The following is a 16,310-nucleotide window of genomic DNA, read 5'->3' as shown; positions in this document are numbered from 1 at the left end:
CTAACGCCGATTTAGCAGCGCCTGACGTCAGCTGACGCCCGCGTTTTTAATTTCTACGTAGCAATGAAATCCATTTGGGACAAAATTAGGAGGCTTAGGCGAATCTAAAATTTTCGTAAAATACTCACAGCGTAAAGAATCTAGATTTTGCTTAATATGACGTAGCAAATAATGTTGCACGAAAGGGTCAAATTTTCAGAGAATTTACGCTACGTACCTCGAACAAAAATGCAATCATTGGGCACGCACTTCAGAGATGCTTGTGTCGTGACTAATTTTTTGCCCTAGGGGCCGCAAATAATTATTTAGAGATGAGATGATTGGTTTTTCTGAACTTAGAATTCGGTACAAAATCGGCCAAACACAGAGGGACTAGTAGGAGACGGAGTGTCATGCTTTCATAGCACTGCAATAGCGGATAGAAATGAACGTATTGCATACATTAAAAAGTGCTGAAATTATTCACAGTTGATTCATTTTATTTCGTATGTGGCGTATGCTGCTGCTTGCAGAAGAACTGAACGTCAGTTACGAATATTTTATTTTTTTATATATAATTTATATATTTTTTTTTTAATTAAGAACTTAATTAATAAGTTGGGAAAAGTTGTGCTGATGTTACTACACCTGATTTTGTGTTCTACTTGCATAAGTTACCCTGTTTTTAAACTGCTTCCTCTTGAAAAATTATTAAAACCTATAAAATCAACTACTCACTACTGCACACATGTCCGTTGTGTCTTTTTTTGGCCAAATGATTGAAAGTAACTCGTTTCGCAGTGCAGATGGCTCTGCACACATAAGTCATTCTTTTATCAAATGAAATGACCATATTTGCTATGGTCATGTTAGAAATAAGTTATGATATGAAGCAGAATCATGCTGAGGTTAGGCTATTCTCGCAGTCGTTCTAAGACAGACACCACGTTCAAACTAGGTATGCAGCAAACGGTGATAGAATCTGCATACTATGCTAAAAGTATTCTACTAGTGAGCGTGAAAATCATTCCAGTAGCAACTTGCGTGACGTTGCTCTGCGTAAAATTCTAGTCTCGATGATGGATTGGGCGGTACCGTAAATCAGTTTTGCGTAAATCGTCGGTTCGAATCCGACCATTCGTACACAAATTTTTTACACATAAGATCTTTTTCCTAAGACAGCATCTACACACAGAGGCATTTATGCAAGTTTCAAATCCTTAAATGCGCGGTAATACTAAATTGGAAGCGAAAAAAAAAGACAAGGAAAACGTATCCTGGGCAAGGATGACTGGGCAAGGATGATGAAGGCGAATGATACCGAGGATTTGATTAATTGAAACTAGCTTTACTTGGGACTTCAAGCCGAGAGGTGAAAACAGGCTAATAATCAAAAGACTACGTGTGCTATTCTATATTTTTATAATTCCATTAAATTACCACGATCTCTGGCGATCAGATTCGGTTGATTTAAATTGTTAATGATTTTAAACATCATAGATCAGACTGCACTGTATCCACGAATTTTCAAAAATCCCCGCTCAGCTTTCTTCTATATAATGATGTGATATCGTCTGCTAATATTATAATCTTAAAAAATTTTAAGAAGAAGCAATAGCAGCTCAAGCAACTCGATTATTTCTAGCTTAATCTATCAGTCACTTTCAAAGCCGTCGTCACAGAACATAAGTCTTTCTAAGCCCTATAGAGCACGCTTTCTAGCTAATACCCTTCTATATCATATTTCTTACTAGCTAGTCTTATGCGCAGGTGTTTTGAAAAATGGCGAAGGATCTGTGCGATCTATATGCAGAATTACAACTGGCAGAAATAGCACGCAGCAGTAAAAGGAAATCGCACAAAGATGTCGACTGACCACCTGACGTCGGGAACTAAAAAATGTCAAAGGGATCATAGAAAAGAAAGAATAGCATCAGTGTATGTGGACCAGTGATTAACGGCCAACAGCGTGTAGGACAGAAGCGCTGGCAGCCACAGCAACTGTATGGTGTCTCTGCTTTCGCCGTCGTCGGCCTCGCTTTTATTGTTGCTATCAATCCTGGTCTACACGCTAGGTCGACGTCAACGTTTAGGCGTATTCCACCATGCTATCGAACTATTGGCCGCAGTCTAACGAGGACCTCATCGATTGTGGCGAGAACTGTTCGATGAATACCAGCCTTAAAATTAGCAAGCCTCTTCGTACATCAGTGGTAGAAGTATACACGTACTGGGCTAGCGAAGAGTATTAGAGTCGTGACCGATAGTCTTAATAAGAATGCGAGATTAACTGTCCTGAACCTAATGAGGGTGAACTTCACTGCCAGCCTGTGCCCTACGATTTATGACCATCTTCTTTAAGTGGTCGTGTTTTTCATCTTCACGCTGTCTTCATAGAGGCGTCACCGGTGGCGAGAAGGGGCAGTCGACATTTCCATTGAGCGGCTCAAATTTCTCGTCTTTCTCTTGTTTTCTCTCTGTCCCTCCTATTTTCTTTTAGATTATGATACTATTTTTTTCATTTCTCCCTCTAGATGCCTATACTGCTTTCAGCATTTGCGTTCTAGCTCTTCATTTCTAGTTTTTTTTTAAGTCTTTTTTTTATTTCCTTGTTCCGCCGTAGAAAAAGGGCAAACAGCCCCATTGGTCTGTCTCTCTCAGCCTTCAAAGCAGCAGTCGTGTCTATCAACGCCTAAGGCAGCAAGGAGATCATTGTGTGTGGATTAATCTCCGAGCCACTCAAGGCTCCGACAAAGCTGCTAGCTACTGGTCCTTTTTTTTTTTACTTCAATAGACAACCACAATGGGCCTACAATTCCATTGCCTTTGTACTGGTTGACTCGGGTGAGATATCCCCTTTGCAAGCATCTACAACAAGCCGCACAGGTATAAGTCACGTCGGAGAGAGGCCGGACTAGGAGCTCTTCTTTGAGAGTTTTTGAGGGCTGTTATAAAGTCATTACTACCCACGAGATAAACACCAAGTCCGTGTACGACATACCTGTTCACCATTCGAATCAATCAGTGAGGAACGAGCCGATTGGTCGACTTCTATTTGGACTGTCCTTGTCTTCCCGTTTCTCATCCTTACCTTCTTTTGCATCCTTCTTTCTTTTGTTGAGTTTTTGTGCTTCTTCAACTTTCACCGCCGCCAAGCAGAATAAGGAAAAGATTGGGCTCTCTCCTTCGATAGGAACCATGAGCCCAGAAACTTGTACTCGCCCAACGTACCCGTAGATTGTTCTTTTCAGTTCCTATCGTCCTTTTGCCTTTCCTCTCTCGCCCTCTGCTATTGAATTTGCCCTTATCAACACCGCAGTAGCAGGTACCCGACTGGTTAACAGCTAAGACAGGAGTTTCTTGTTCTCTTTCCTCTACTATTTAGACATTTTCTACCACAGACGAGCCTTACATGATAACGAACGATTGGCAGCAGGAAGAGCCCTAGAGCATGCTGTTTGGCTTCAGCATAGCGACTCCGTTCACTCCCTGTGAGGGTATCGCTTTAGAGAGGAAGTTTCGTAGTGGAGAGACGCCCCTGACGCCACTTCTTACGCTGTTCACTTCCAGTGCCCTTGTTTCTTGCTATAAATGTTAACTTCCGAGCCGCTTGTTCCTCAAAGGGCTGTGCTGTCGTGTCGACTATATTAACCGCTGCTCGCATATATTTGAAAGAAGCGAGGCTCTAATGTGAGCCTGGTTCCGGGTGCCATGGGAAGACAGGTGCAAGCTGTGCAGAACACGTCCGTTTTCTTTTCTGTTTCTCCCCTTTTCTCTTAACATAGTACACCTACGATATTCTCCCTATGAGCCTACCAACAAACGTTTCCTATATTCTTTTACAGCATAACTATGAGGCAGAGTCGAAAGTAAGGAGTTGGAGAAGGTAAACAGTGGACCGTGACCGACAAAGCGACCTGGGCAACACTAAGTTGGCATGTTGGGGGCGAACGATAGCTCCTCCGTCTCCCCCAAAAACTGTGTAGTCTCGATTAATTTTAGCTTCTTCTATAAAATCTGAGGCTATGAAGATATACCATGCAGCCCCATCTGCTAAGATACAGCTATCGGAAGCTGGCTGATCGCTTGCTTTTCTACCGAACGTTCTACGTATCTATGTTGATACGATTAGCTGATATAGGTAGGGTCTATTATCGAAGCACGCACCTATTAATAATGATGATAGTGATAACACTAAAGAAGAGTAGGAACGATGAATGAAGCGTACTACGTGTTATTTTAAAATAGATAATACAAATTTGTGCAATCTATGCCATTGTCTACGTAGAGTATTAGCGTGCATTTAAGAGCATATACCCAAAGAGTCGATTGCAAAATCGTGATATTAGTGAGGCATTCAATGCCCATTACATTGATCATTGTCGTGTCTACGTTTCTTAAAATTGCACCGAACATTTGAAGAAGCTTCACAGATTTGGCGTACTAGATGAAGCTCCCGTTCTTAACTTCGAAGACAGAACAGCTTACCAATAGTGGTGCTTTCAGAGGCATGCGGTGCGAGTCGCATATATTTCGATAACGGTAGCATACAGCGCTTATACAGATATGCTGAAGTCAGCATGTTGCCATAAGTTGTTGCACATGTCGATAGGCCGACTGGCGAAAACAAGAGCCTTTTTTGCCTTTACCCTCCATTGAACCCACTCGACACGGCAGCGACCGCATATACCCTCTCATATGGTGAAGCGTCACAGACGCGTGTAAATTTTCCTTTATAAACTCTTCATAGTAGTACAAAAACAGTTGGAATAGGCGTTCAACTCTGTCTAGACATCTATTTTACAAAAACCAAAATACATATCCTAAAGCATTGTATAGCCTTCAGTGACATACACCTTTAAAAGATCAGAAAAGAACACGTACTATGAGTTCATAACCTTTTCTAAATAGGCATCTATGACTATTTGTCATGCATACCGTCGCGCTTGATGTTGAACGAGACGACGTCACAATAAACCCGGTAATTGATGTACCCACGACAAAATACAACCGTACAGCCTGGTTCTGAACTTTGATTAATGCTCAAAGTTTGCCCTTCAATTTGGCTTGCTTTGTCGCGTTTCGTATGTTCGGCATTCTCGGGATTTCCTTCAGGGAAAAGCTTCTCTCACTTTTCTTAACGCACTCTACATAGTCATCTCAAAATAAACACGAATTCCCCCCAATAATGGATGAAGTTGAATATATTTGTTTACGAATATTGAGTTATCGATCAACATCAGCCTAGAAAAACCTAGTAATGGCGCCAGCGGCAGAAGCAGTCGCGATGGCACCGCGAGTCATCGTAGTGCCAGGAACCAGACGTATATTATTACAATGCATCGTATATGCATGCATGGTGACCCACAAGGTATGACGATCAGCTCCGCCTCCATCGACCAGAAATAGACGCCGAGGTGTCTACCTCTGCAGTTACGCCCATTTTCGATTTGTTGTTCCTCGCACTCTTGATCTTTCATCTGCTAAATAGAAAAATATTTAGAAATAAAGAAGTCTGACGTCATGCGGTGCTCGGTCACGGGATACAAGTACATGCCTAAATCATTTAGGAATGTGCCGTCTTTGCTTAATAATATATATGCAGGTTTTCTTAGCAATGGTTCTAACAGGTTTTGAGGGCTAGGCCTAACAAGAAGGTACTGTGATAAAAAAAAATCGGCATTTCTTCACTAAATATTTTTCATTGCAAACAATACAAATAACTTTGGTACGAAACCAAATATGAACTGGGAGAATATAATAACATTTTATAGGACACTAATAGATGATGTTTCATGTTCCGAAAGCAAAACTCCGACTGTTTCTCTAGTTCGAGATTTCCAAGGCCCAAATTGGCTTTCTTTTAGCATTAACAGTACGGGTGAACTTCTGTCCGGTATGTCAGATCGCCCGTCAAAATGCGTGCAAATTTATTCCAAACATGTTCTGTACATTGTAACTATAAAATTGAAGTTCTAAGCAGAATCTGCTACATAATGCATGTGTATACTATTGAATTGTGCGTTAAACTTGTTTCATTTAGCTTCTACATTGTAGTACATAGTATTATACATAATATTTAGCTATTATGAGGCCGTCTCCAGGGTCAACTACCTGTATACCAGGCAATCATTGCAGTGAAATCGGTGGAGTATACGAAACGACTTTCTCTTTAACCGTTGGCGCACTAGCCACCATATTAAACTGAACATCTTTAATAACTAACAGTTGTTCCTGGTTTTGCTCTTTCCGTCACAAATATGTTTCCAAAAATATAAAGCCCCGAATTTGAATGCATCCAGCACAGAACGTGCATAAAATCGTTCATTTTAACACAAGGCGAAAAAATAGGCGACAATCAGAGTGGCTTCTTCTTTATACGTTTTGCCGAACTGCATTGTCGTGAAGTATTAGCGATTCTATGAACTACATAGAAACACTGGTGGTGATCTTGAAGAAAGGTCCGTAGAGCCTATTTAAAAGACGAATGGATCCTTGAATAGGTAAACGTTATATCTGACGTTCAAGGGTGACAAAGATCGAGGACGCAAAAGCAAAAAAGAAAAGGCAGCGCTCAAGGCCATTTCGGGGACCAGATGCCTCGCAATCGTCACCATGACGTTGGCCTTTGGGTTTTGATAATTAAAAGGACGGTATATTCTTCTTCCGTCTTTTTCATATCGTTAATTTTCCTGCAGGACGGTCTTCTTCTCCCTCCAATCTTCAGTCGCTCTTGGCCCTAGGGATCTACCTATACTGTGGCCTGGTGGCACGGCAGCATTACAGTCTTCAAGCTACCAGTATTTAGTTTGTCTCGTGCAAACCGAGCGCAGAAGACGCAGATTTCCCTTAGCAGAGTCTGGTCTCTAGATCCGGATATTTCAGTTTATAGTAGCCTATCTTTCCTTATCAATATTTTCAGTTACCTATCGTAGAACTTCTGGTAGTTGTAGTAGCTATGTCAATATTACGAAGTAGATGGAAGGCAAGGAAGAAATTAATTGACAAAAGAAAACGAAGATGCGAACGTATTTGTCTGAGTTTCGAACTTAAGTAGAAGCCGAAATGATACCAGAGAAGTTAGCGGAAAGCTGACCGCTGTAAAAACACTATACCGACTTCGGTTAGAAAGGAAAAAATTTCTGCAGTGGAAACAAATTGTAGAGCCAGTCTCCGAGGCTAGTGGGAAGTACTCGTCATCTTACCATTCTTAATCTGCTATGTAGCATTATGAGTTGAACAATCGGAAGGAATATACGACCTGCGCTTGGGCAAATACCATTGGGGCTAACGAAGCTCACGAACATCCATATACACATGATGAGGCAAAAATTGCCTGACTATTTCAGAGGCTTCATTATACACATCTGTTTTTACTTTTATGTTTACTACAACAGACTCTTGAACCATCAAGTGGCCTTTTTCCAACTGTTTAGAGATTTGGCCTTTTTCTGCCTATGTATGTACAATATACGAACGGACGCACTTCGGATACGTAGTGAAACATTCAAAAAGCTGCCAGCACTGAGAGCCGGAACTATGTCCGTGAATGCACGGCTCTAGGAGAAAGGTTATCGGACCGCGCGGGTAGTAAGCAAAACAATGAAGACAAGGAATTTGGTGTGAGAATGAACTAAACGAATTAGTGCAAGCCATCATTAGTCCCTTCGGTACTAGTGATCGGCCATTCACCGCGACGCATTACCCAATTGGTTGAAACATCAAAGGTCCGCTACTCTCATTGCGTTCTGGGCATTGGTTCCGAATTTTATATGTGTGATGGGTAGAAAGAGGCTCTGAGGAGGATGTGGAGGCTAAATCGTTATATAAGTTGACTCGTCTCCCCTTCGCTTACGCATAACATAATGTATTACAGTAACTTATATCTCAGATTAAATTATTATATAAAAGCATGCAGCACTGAATAGAACTGTGGTGAGCCAAATGTGATTAATAAAGCCATTCGTTACGAGTGCTAGGTCTCCGCGAACTTATATATCGCAGTTTTTAACTTCCTGTTTTTACAGAGTAGATCACAGTCGAACAAATCCATTTATCTGCTGATCAGTGACAGACTAATATGCGCAAGGATGCCGAAGTTAATACTCCGATAGAAAGTGACTTGAATCAGTCGAAAGAAAAAAGACGCGAGACGAAAAATACTCTTCAAAAATATATCCGCCTGTGACAGACGCGATGTAAGTTGGGTCCAGGATCCTTACGATGCCAGCGGATTTCCTGAACGAGGAATGCCAGAAGTTGAAATTAATCTACAACATGATAGCGATAAGAGAACGAAAATTTATATCCGATATCACATTCTGCGTTTATCGGAGAGAGGAAAAATCTGAAACAGCTCTTGAAAAACACACAACAATTACTCGGTCAAAATGAGCGATGCGTGGCTTCAAGTTGGCAGTCAAAACATCGCTATTACAAAAGCAGACGTATCCTTTACAATCATCTTCTAGGATTGCAGGGTAGAAGGGAGGTTCTTTGAAAAAACTAGGGCGGGAGATAAAAGGGTAGAGACTACAACTTTTAATGTCTGTCCAGACGCAGAACTACTGCGACCGAGCAAACACATCGCAACAAACGATTCAAACTATATTAATGCAATTTTACTCACAGATACACCTGTGTGAGCCCATAAATGAATGGTGTGAACTTGTACACTTTGCCATAAGCCCGTGTGTCTATGTATACAGAGTGAGGCAAAAAGCTTTTGATAGTTTGAAGGAAAGTAACCTGATATATGGACTTTGCATTTGCTAAAATGGTGAAGGGTACGCGAACTGTTGCAATGAAGTTACTCCTTTAATGAAATCCAGCTTAACAATAATGCTTAAGCGTAAATACGATCATAAGAAGGGACTGATGTGTTTGTTATACGACAACAAACCTAACAACGCTGGCAACGGCAACGATTTAGGTTTATTTGTTAATGTATGTACATAAGCCATGCCTACCCAGACCTTCGAAGGCGATGACTGGCGCTTTCGGCATTCTCGCCACACGACGGGACTGCAGCCCAATTGGCTCACTTTTCCCTTTGACGTTTGGACAATCCATCGGCTGGTCGCTGCAATGGCCTTTACGTTTCGGTTCTTCTGCGCGCATATACGCTTCAGTAACAGAACGACAGATAGAAACAGGATCTGCTTATTAACAGCTCACCAGGCTGATTCAGCCTGCTTAAGTGCTGCATGCCGACATTGGGCCTAAAAAAATCTTTTACTTATCTCAAAATACAGAAGTCTGAAAAGACATTAATGGACCGCATAGCGGAGCCATGACGCTCGCAGTCGTCGCAAACGAGTGCAGTGCAGCCGGATCAAGGGGTCCTGCCGGCAGACGCTGGCTCCATTGAGAATTGGCCGTAGGCGTCCATCCGGGAACGTATCAGATAACTGTATAAGCTAGAGCGCTGTAGGCGTTTTCCACAGCAATAGTAAATATTTCTATCGCATGTAGTACCATCTGTTGCTGCCTACTTTTGTTATTTTATTCGCACATTGAAATGCAGGAACAGCCGAAGAGGTGAGCCGTATCGAGGGAAGCTGTGCACACAGATCAAGCGAACGAATATTTTTAGGATAACCAAAACCACTAAAAATTGACGTAGATCACATTCAAAGCTCTGGATTCCATAAGAAGTAAACAACTGCCCACATATAGAAGCAACCAAAGAATCGGAAGTTTCACTTCCTTATATATTTATTAAGATTATCGCTCTCGCACATGCTTTGCACAGTATGGCTAATGACGCAAGAAAAATTTCGGTAGAATTTGGGTTCTAGGCCTATAGGAACAGTTCTGAAGTGACCGATAGTCCCTTTGCGAGCACAACAGCTCAAAATCTTGGACTGAAATGAACATCAGAGACAGCAAAGTTCAGTTATTTCCGCCCACCCGATGTGTGATGTTCTGAGGATAGCTGAGCTTCAAAAAAAAAGCGCAATACCCACTCTACTTCTGTTCTGGACGCAAACGTCCTCTAGTTTAGTTGCTTCTCTGACCTGTTTTGCGTTCACAGATCGTCTGTTGGCGCAAACGAATCGCAGAACACCTCCCTCCAAGTCGAATAAGATGAAGACGCTCAAGCGAATTTTAGAAGTAGAAAAAAGCTCGAGGAAAGTGCTCGCACGATGCGGCGACTTCCTGCGGGCAATAGGTTCCTTTACTTTCTTTGTCTACAGTAAACAATGAAAATTAGCCAGAGCGATAAGGATTATGCTGTTGATGCGGGGCTCGAAACAGAAATCAAGCCCACTACTCGTCTTGTCGCTCGCACTGCCGGTCGTAGCCCAGCTCCCGGGCTTCAACTTGAGCCTTTGGAAAATAGTAATTGCCAGACGATGCAATCTTCGATCTGTTTCAGGCTGATAATACCGCTGCACAGCTGCTGGGACCCGCAGATAGTGGGTGTATGTGAATCAGTACTGCCAGTTGGTTATCCACACACTTGTAAACAGAGGAAAATCTATGGGAACAATCTGTACTAGCAAATTATTAGGCGATGCACTACGAGGTGTCTCGGTTAGCGGGGCATGTAGGCAATTAAAAACAAAGTCTTGCTTTATTTGCGAGAAATTCATTCATTAACATTTTTAATTCATATATTTTAAAACACCGTGAAATTATCTACATTTTTCGTGTTGAAAGATGCATAACTTCGCCAATTACCTGTATTTCATCTCACAAGTCGCCATACTATAGCTGGTCAAGTTTAACAGTCGCCACAAACGGTCGTCATTTCTGCACAGTCACTTCATTTAGTTTATTGAAAGCCGGCCCCCTTACTTGCCACGGCAAGTACTTTCCTCCTGCAAGTACGTACGAAATGAATTCGTACACTATCCACATACGTCACCAACTAGTTTTTCTCAATGGCTTTAGTTATGACACGCTCACCAGTATATGAACAATAATAATGGCGTTCCTAACACGACCGTCCCAATTACTTACCTCGCATGTACAGGTTTCGTTGATGTTTCGCCTGGCAACTGTTTCGTACTTCGTTAAAAAGTTAATTATTCGCGCGATCTGCAACAGAAGCGGGCCTAAGCGAAGCCTGAACGGGTTTGTTGCGGCTGGAATAGTTGTGTTTAATCCGCCAGTATCACCATAGGTACGGCTATGCCCGGTGCTACTACTTCAGCTACCTTGTGGTGCTTCAAAGGTAAACGTCTAGAAGAATTTGCGTTTCGGAGCTTGGCACAAGGCACAGTTTGGCCTTCCTGCCTTTTGTTGATTCATGGCCGGCGTGGTATTCAGCAGCGGCAGCCATACGCGAGCAAACGATTTTCATCAGCAACAGTCACAACAATGGCTTAAAAGCAACAAGCCGACCAGAAAACCCACATGATCCTTAGAAAACCCACGCAGAAAGGTATGCGTCGGAAGCGGTAGCGAACCGCTTTCAGATCGCTGACTCTGACATACACATGGCGCTGTCTCTGGCAGAGCAAGGACCGTTCAGTTGCCCTACCGTCCAAGCCAGTGACTGGATGTCAGTCGCGCAGAATTAGTCCTACTCAGCCGGATACAGCTATCCTGGTACCACCAAGAAATATGTGGCGGCAATGACATATGATGTACGGCACATGCGGACGTAAACCATCTCAGCTACTGAGGTCACGCTGCTGTTGTTCCCGCTACAGCTGTGAGCTGATCAGGTAGCACTGCCGCTTGTAACAGCGAATGCCGTTGCCCGCGGTCGTGATAGGTGGAAGGTGAGCATTAGTCAGCGAACTCAGCTCCGCTGGCAAGTAATAGTGAAGCAGCAATAAGTACAGGACGAGTAAGAGTAAAAGCTTTGTAGTCTGTAAGGCTCTCCTTAGTAGTACGAGTATCCTGGAACAGCCAAGACATGCGCGCAAAGTAGAAACGGGGCAGACGTAGATTTGTTTATGCCATTGCCCCTTGGTCGCACTGATCCGACGAGATCCAGGAACGCGTTAGATGATATCCCGCGCTTCCCAGCTGCGTTGGCCAGTGCTCGTTTGGTATTATACATCGCCTGTGCACCGTGCAGCGTCTCGTCGGGGGAGCAGGTTTGGCAATTCGTATTAATCTCGTTACAATTCGAGGCGTGGCTATGTCTCTTGTTGCTACTTTTACGATGATGTTTTTATGATGCTGGCGTAGAGTAACGACTGCAGAAGAATGTATAGTCACCACTGAACTGTAGATAAAAGTTTGCCTGTAGACACGAGGTGAAGCGCCTGAAGTTTCTGCAGCCAAAACGGATGGAGAACTGCTTGGAGACACAGACACCATTATGTGGCCTAGCTTAAACGCTATTTTCAGTCATCACTAATCGCTCTATATATTTACGCCCATTGCTACAAAAAAGCCTGTATCGGTGAACGATTCTTTGTAGAGAATACCTATTAACTTCCAATAATTAAATATTAGAGAGAAATTACTTATTACTATAGTGGGATATAAATTTACGTTTGGTGCGACAATACTCATTGTTATTATTGCTACTGCTTCGTTTCAGTAGTTTCTTGCCAAGCAACTCTTCGCTAACTTGCGTTCACTTACAACGTCAACTTCCGCTTTCCAACTGGTAATTTCCGCAACTTTCTGGCAGCCCAGAGTCAGCGGCGATTAGTATGCAGGTTGCTTATAAATGCGTAAACCTATAAACTTATTTTTTTGTTGATGTAGCCAAACAGATAATCCCTTTCTCCGTGTGTGCGCGTGCGAGAAAAACGAACACGCGTCGTAGTGCCTGACGCATCTTTTCGCTTCGAAAATGTAGCCGGAAGCACTTTTGCATTTACTTGCCACGCCTCGTCTAGGCACCCTGCCAGCGGCCAACTGCCACAAGTGAAGTTGCTATCGCAACGACAAAAACGATGTACGTTTTGCCTCGTCCTTGGTCCTGTGCGGGCCTCGGATGAGCTGCTACAGAAGAAGTTAGCCGAGGCGTAATGCGTGTTGTTTTATCTCCGGCTTTCTGGCAGGGGTGCAAACAAATCTGGTAACATTAGTGCCAATACTCAACACATACAGCTTTAGGGAAAACTGCAACCATAACAGCGTAAGTAGCCCGGGTTGTTCTGACCTGGATTTGTTGTAGAAAAGTTGTCACGAAATCAGATAGGCGTTAACGAAGTATAAGTATTTAGCCTACTGTCTGAGATTACGCAGGCCTTTACCTTCCAGTGCGAGTTCGAGTTGCTCAGGAAAGGAAGTGTAAAAAGGTAGGATTTGCTTTGTCTAGGTTTTGTGGCTGAATGTGGCTACAGGTCCCCTGAGACACATCGGGCGGCAAAGAGTTAACAAGAAAAAAACAAGATAAAGATGCCTTATTCGAGTGTGTTTCGAAACTTTCTGGGGTGTTTGTTAGGCCACTTATTGGCCACATGGGCTAAACTGCGGGGTGATTCTTTAACAGGCACCCCAGCCGAGGGATAAGTATGCAGAATATAGCGGCAACAACGTTCTAGGTACAAACATGATCAAATATTATGTTGGGTATATCTGTAGTATAGTGTTCCAGCTGTCTGGATCCCTGACGCCGAAACGGCGTTGCGGTTGGAATGTAAAAGGTGCAGTAGTCAGAGTAAAAGCAACTGCTTCGAAGGCAATAGTCTGTGCAGCTGACGATAAACAAACCTGTTCGATTTAGTATCATGTAGGCCACGTTGACAGTATACATATAAATATTTTGTGTAGACGCGGATCTTCTACACAACTTTATTATATTGTCGTCAACTCTGGTCTAAGATACTGTAATGAAATTAATGTCATCATTACTATATGGTATAATATCTACCACCAAACGATGGTGGGTCGTGCTAATTTACTACAGTTTAAACCGCGCACCGCCTTTTGGATAATTGCTTCTATTTCAATACTTTACTGGGTTCGCCGCTTTTTTAGCTGAACGAACACAGACACAGGGTGATACGTATTAAAACAATACAAAGCTTTTTCTGTCATGGTACCATCTCACCTTTTATAGAGCTGGTGGGCAGAGCGGTTCAAGTCGTCGTGGTCATGGATGCCCACCCGCTGGCATGAAGCAGTCCAACAAGAGACCAAACATTTGAACTAGGGCATCTCTCGGAATTGCTCGGTTCGGACCGAAGTACCGTTAGCCACTTCACGCGTTATTCGAAATCCTAATGCCTCATCGATTGTATGCACAAACAAATCTGAAATGATCGCTAACAACCTGTGCTCTGACAACAATTCAGAACGGAAGCAAACAAGAAGCGTTTGTGCGCTAGGCCAAGGCTATTATTCAAGCGGGCCTTGATAATAACAGCGCCATATAAATATACTTCCTATTCATCCATATTGAACAAGGCCACCGTTCTCGTCTATCAACGCGGCACCAATATTGTTCTACGAGCATCACAAATAGCTCGATTGCCGCCATTGACCCTTAGCTGTTGGGGATCTTCTCCATGCTGTAAACAGGGTAAAATATTTCATCCAGTTAAGGTTGGAGTTAAGCGAAATAATCTTTAATTATGCGGTAATTGTCTGTTCTTTTTTGCTGTCCTGTACCCACACAATGCTACAGACTTGGCTAACACGAAGCCTTCAATACAATACCAAACAAGCTGAGAACACAAAAAGGCCCGCTTTTCAGAAACAAATTTGTTTTCTGATCACCAAACCGAAGCTTGAAGTGAATATAAATTGGGAAATTTCCAATTAATCTACTATTCTACTAAGTGAGACTAAACAGCTTGTCTGCGGCGCGTCCTCGCTCGTTTGCAAACCTGTTACTACAAAATAGCAACAGGCCCGAGCGTCGTCCTACACAAATACAGTGCAATCAGTTGATTGGAAAAATAACTCGATCACGGCAAGAAGGCCGATGATGAAGACAACTCGGGGAACTACGTTCATGTCCAATGCTCAACGCCCGTACGGCGTCAACAACTATCAAGCATCGTTGAGCGCCATTGCCGACAGTCAATTTCTGTTCTCGTTCACTGAGCGATACGTACGTCCGCTGTTGGTGTTTCTGTTGCAGCTGCTGGTTTAGCTACTGCCAAAATTATACGCCCGAAATAGTCTCCGATCATCGTTGTCACCGATCCCTTTCAAGCAGCACCGGTCGACGGTACGGGGATGATAACGAATAAGGCTTGGAATTGGTGTCTGTGGAAGGATGGACTGTGGACCAGGGTGGAACTGCAATAGTATCGAGACGATCGAAGTCTGCTTTGGCAACGGCAGTATGCCTTTTATTAAAAAATTATTTTTAGTAGCAGCAGGTACCTCTCAATCAATCCATCTATACAATCTATCGTGGTATAACATCAATACGGAGCGCATACAAGGGCCTTGGTAGCCAGCAGGCGTTGGACGGCGGCCAAGGACGAGATGGCTTATTTTGGCCAACGATAAGACCTATGGTAAATGCAGATTCAACAGTATTGGGATGATAACGAATATTCTCGGTTGAATTTACTGATAGTGGTGCATGCATAAACGCATATCCCTATAGTAACAGCTGAGTTAGATAAACAGGTAATAATGTTATTCGCTATGACAATGCGCGTTGCGGCTACAGATATGATGATGCCTTAATATGGAGACGTTGAATGACGAAAATATCTCCTTGAGCTTTTTTAATCGAGTTGAATAGGACAAAAGGTAAGCGTGTTGATAATCTGGGAGCCTAATTAAGATGCAGTTGTGTAATCAACAAAAGGCATACTTTATCTCATAGAGCCCAGGCATTCGATCCAGGGCTCTATGAGATAAGACGCGTTTCTTTGTGTCACATGTATTGTCACACAGGTCTATTTGAACTGTAACAACGAAGATTATTTAATCAACCGAAGACTTCAATGTTCGAGATATTTGTGGATCCTCGTCACGGTAGACTCATAATTTACTGTCTGTTGTGATCTAGATGCTTAGTCTTCAAAGTTCATTTTCAGCTATTAAAAAACTAATATCAAATACATCTGTCCATAGTTGGCACTGCCTTGGAAGCCGGAATCTTTGGAAAAGAACCGTGAAGAAGAAGTTGGAAGTTGGTGGTACCCCATTTATGTTTGCGTAGTTTCATCGGGGCCTATCAATCAATCACAGGCAGATAATAATGGAATGAGCGAAAAACGCCACGGAAAGGTGCATATCGAAAACACCCGCACCAAAAGTATATAACAGTACAGGACAGCATATCACGCCGAGTGCCGCCACGCATTCAGCGGCTGGCTTGGTCCTTTTTCGTGTCGTGTCCCTTATATTTTTCGTTGTTCTGCTAAAAGGCAGAAATGCGGAAAGCTTCTATATTTACACACGATACTATATGTACATGTGTATGCTCGATGTTCTCCAGCCCA

The 16,310-nt window shown here is 42.9% G+C and overlaps 1 protein-coding gene and 1 long non-coding RNA gene across 22 annotated transcripts in view; one reads left to right on the top strand and one right to left on the bottom strand.

The window, feature by feature from the left end:
- unc-13 (protein unc13 homolog) overlaps nucleotides 1-16,310 on the top strand; it is a 245,053-nt gene that overhangs the window by 83,350 nt on the left and 145,393 nt on the right. The gene's annotated exons all lie outside the window — the stretch shown is intronic.
- LOC111254908 (uncharacterized) lies at nucleotides 9,767-11,084 on the bottom strand. Its single transcript, XR_002675270.2, has 3 exons — nucleotides 10,948-11,084; nucleotides 10,666-10,805; nucleotides 9,767-9,845 (listed from the first exon to the last, which is right to left on the bottom strand). It is a non-coding gene; the product is annotated as an uncharacterized LOC111254908 (long non-coding RNA).

The sequence above is a fragment of the Varroa destructor genome, unplaced genomic scaffold, assembly GCF_002443255.2.
Source record: "Varroa destructor unplaced genomic scaffold, Vdes_3.0 BEIS01000007.1, whole genome shotgun sequence".
NCBI lineage: Eukaryota > Metazoa > Arthropoda > Arachnida > Mesostigmata > Varroidae > Varroa > Varroa destructor.
This window is presented reverse-complemented; position numbering and strand designations above follow the sequence as displayed.